A 4,339-nucleotide genomic window follows, 5' to 3' on the forward strand; every position below is an offset into this window, starting at 1 on the left:
AAAAATATAATTTGACATTGGTGATGGTTATCATGTTTACAAGTAAATATAAAAATAATGAGTAATCAATTACTATACTTTATTACTACTAATTGATAAAAAAAAAAGTTACAAGATTTATATATAATTTTGAAAGAAGATTATGTTTATGAATCTTGATCGAGTAAATAATCAATAAGAGGATTGATATTTTGACATCCAATTTTCAACAATTTTTAGAGACAATATTTTTCCTCTGTTCTTATTGGATGATAACAATAGAGAGAGAAAAAGGAAGAGAGAGAATAAAAGTATAATGAGAGTATAAAAGAGAATTGTCATAAAAGTTGTTGAAAATTGGATGTCAAAATATCATTCCTCAATCAATAATGTGATTAGTTAATACTCATACTTTATGTACTTGAGTAGTAAAAGGTAAAGTATAATAATAATAATAATTTGTGAGGGTACACCGGAAAGAGTTTGATTCAACCTGATGGTTTTACATCGGATAGGGGTTTGATTCCTTTCGATGGGCGGCAACGACTCTTGAGAATACTCACACTCAAGGGAATTCGAAGTAAAATCTGACAAGATAATATATTGTCGTCTTAGTTATTATCAGACACGTAGGATAAACCTGGATAAATTAAGATATTCAGTAGAAATGTCAAAATCAATTCTAAATGATTTTATTATTATTAACTTATTGAAAGGAATTTAAGACGATTTTATTATCACTTCCGATTTTCGGTCTATTATTTGCAAAATTATACAAGAGTTCAAATAAAAGACATCCAATATTCATGACATTAACAAGCTTTACAAACATCAATATCCTTTTCCTCTGCTCATACATAGGATGAATACGAACCACTATTCCACTAGGTGATGCCAACTCATAAGCAAGACCAATTTATTCAAATCAATAAATCCTACAACACTCACACAATGGTTTGTGAATATGAAATACACAAAATGTTCATGTTTATTCTTTGATTGTACTAAAGCTTCTCCCACACAGAAACACGATTAAACCAGAACATACCCTTTAATCACCGTTACGGCCTTCCCACGCAAAAACACCCTTTGTTTTTGTTTATCAACATGAATGTTAAGAGCTCCTCCTCTAGTTGATGCCTGCACAAATGCAATTGTAATCTATAAATTAAAACAACAATGACAAAGATAACCCCAATGAGGAAAATGATGGAATAGTACTCACTATGCTCTATAATCAATAACACATTTGCAAAAGAATAAGTGTCAAAAGTGTCACTTTTTATTATTAATTTAATTTTAATTATTTATTTTCGATTATATCCTCTAATTAGTATTATGTCATCACTTTCAAGTTAATACCTTCCATAAAAAGTTAATATTTTTGAAAAAAACAAGGGAGAAACTTCATTGTGGCACAAAGGGAGTACCATATAAGCTTTTAAATCACACTTCCCCAGTTTCTCGCTCCAATAGGGTGCCAAGCCACAATGTGCACTCCCACAAACAGGATCCTGAAAGAGTAAACATGAGTTATCAACAACATTATCTCATTTCTTTCTGTAATATTCTTCATTTTGTTCCAAATGACAAGCAATATACCTTGTAACAATAGGTTGTAAGAATAATAATATCATGTGCCTTTTTTAGGAATTGTTTTTATAAATGACAATTTAAAATGGAGAGCCAATTCTTAGATTTTCTAGCTGAGTCGTAGATTTTAGAGTTTAACAAAAGAATGTACTTAAGAGATTACAATGCGGTTTGAAAATGGCTTTGACAAAGTTGAGTAAAAAACTTAAAATATGTTCATGTGAACATAACTCAGGTGGTAGGAATATTACATTATTTATACAAAGGTTAAAGTTCGAACCCCGGATTCTCTTCTTATTTATTTTAAAAGTGAATTTCTAGTCAATATACTACTTGACAAAAACAACTTCAAAATCCAAAAACTCATACTTGGATGAACATCAGAAATGCAATTGGAGGAACATTTATATTCACAGTTCTCAACTAATTACCTCATTGATTCCAAATTTTGGGGAGAAGAATCGACTGTAGAAGTCAAATCCCGAATCAGGAGGCACAATCCCTGTAACACTTACTCCCCTTCCAGATAATTTAGCTAGTGCATCAAAATGTGGTTGTACTTCTAAGACATTTGTTCCAGATGTGAGAACAACCTAAGTGAAATATTGAGCATCATATCTCCAATAATCATAAACTGATTTATATTTTAATGTGACAAATAAATATGTATACAAAAAAAATGGAGGAATTTCCTAAAAAGTGCAAACATATATAAATGGGTCTTGTTAACAAATTCCCTTAGGACACTTGTTAAGGATTCAAAAAATAGAAACAATTGATAACTTTTATGTAGAAAAAATTACTTTTTAATGTTTTAATGTGTTGAATACACAAATTCTAAGACAAAATTTCCATTTTAAACTTCTTATCGAGTACCCTAGTTATGAGCACTTGTTAACATTTTCCTATATAAATAAGGCTAAAATATGTTTTTGGTCCCTGCAAATATAGCGAGTTTGTGTTTTGGTCCCTGGTAAAAAAAAAATTTGAAATCAATCTTTGCAAATTTTTTTGTTTTTTAAAACAGTCCCTGAACCCACTTTCATACTGATTTTGCACCTTTAAGCAGACGTGGCATATGTTGACTGTGTAAACATGTATACGTGGCATCTAAGTGACAATTATTTTATTTTTACTATTTAAAAATCATGTTAATAACAAAAAAAAAAGAATAGAAATGGGGAAAATAGAAATGGGTCTATGAAGATTAATCATAGCTCATAAAACCCAGAAAACTGATATCAACGTTGTCATGTTAATAAAACCCAGCAAAGCTTATATTTTTAAGAACAATGTTCATCTTCAACCTCAAAATCCTCCTTCACCCATAAAAGCTTATAAAACCCACAAAAATCCTTATTCCTGTTTTTTTTTTTTTTTCTTTTCAGAAAAACATATTCACCAAAAACTTATCTCTTCTCCACCTAAACCTTTTCAAACTGTACAGAAAAATTGAATGTTTATCCCAAAACAAAACCTATATCTATCACCTTCCCTCTTAAACGAACCTCTCTTCTCCACTTCCCTTCTCAACTGTTATGCCTCTATCTCCGACAACAACCACAACAACAACGCTGCTAACAACCGTCGATGGGATTCGATGCTCCATGAATTCGTCACAGGCACCGTCAAAGTAATGATTGTGTTGCATAGTTTTTCAGAATGGAGCCTCGTAACATGAGGATGACGAATTTGAAATCCAAAACGTTAAAGTCATAATCAAAATCTGCGTTTCAGCAGCGCTAAACCCGGAGGCTGTGAATCTATAAGTCTCGACTTTAATTCGCAGCTTGAGGCGTTCAGATCTGGGTTTCTAAATCTTTTTTTTTGTTTTTTTAAATAATAGCTATTGCATAATAATAAAAATTCTGCTCTAGGTTTCTAAAACTTAATGTTCAGATTTGGGTTTCTTAGTAGAGATGGAGGAGATTTAGAATTTTGAAAGAGGTGATTTTTTTCAAGGAGTAAGAAGAAGTTTGAGAGCATGACTAAAAAGCTTCATGAAGAAGATGAAGCTATCTGTTTTAATATAACGATGTTATTTATTTTTTTATTTATAAATGTTAAAATAAATTATTAAAACGTTTTTTAATTTTTAATAATAAAATAATACCAAGTCAGCACATGCCATGCCTGCTTAAAGGGGCCAAATCAGCATGAAAGTGGGTCCAGGGACTGTTTTAAAAAACAAAAAAATTTGCAAGGATTGATTTCAAATTTTTTTTTTACCAGGGACCAAAACCCAAACTCGCTATATTTGCAGGGACCAAAATCATATTTTAGCCTATAAATAATGAGTACATGAAGTAATCAGTCAAGGGATAACATAACCAAAGGATCTCTCCCATAGAAAACAAAAGCAGATACTGAGGGTCTCTTTGGTAAACTTAGAAAGATAGCTTATAGCAGATAAGTTTGTATGTCTAAATAAGCCATGTTTGGTAAACATCATCTTGTCACGAATTTATAGGTTATTTCATGAACTTATTGTTTATTTATTGCACGCTAATTTAAATAGTGTTTGAGCTTATACCTTAATATATTTTCTTCTAATTTTACCCTTATTATTTTATCTAAAATCCATTTTTACTTATTATAGATTAAGTCGCTTGCCTTTTCGTGGTTGAAGGCGAAGTACTCTTCTCTTCCCCTCAATTACCATGGGTGGTGGCGGTGGCTTAGTCCGTTTACTATTTTGGGCATAGGCTAAGGTTTTCTTTTTGTTTTGTTTTGCTCTGTACAAGAGACTTTTGTAATTATTGTTTTG

General features: G+C 31.1%; 1 pseudogene; it reads right to left on the reverse strand.

Annotated features, from left to right (window-relative positions):
- Positions 1-760: 760 nt before the first annotated feature.
- On the reverse strand, positions 761-3,223 carry LOC25483918 (uncharacterized isomerase BH0283-like; annotated as a pseudogene).
- Positions 3,224-4,339: the final 1,116 nt, after the last annotated feature.

Source organism: Medicago truncatula, chromosome 1 (genome assembly GCF_003473485.1).
Source record: "Medicago truncatula cultivar Jemalong A17 chromosome 1, MtrunA17r5.0-ANR, whole genome shotgun sequence".
NCBI classification, from domain to species: domain Eukaryota; kingdom Viridiplantae; phylum Streptophyta; class Magnoliopsida; order Fabales; family Fabaceae; genus Medicago; species Medicago truncatula.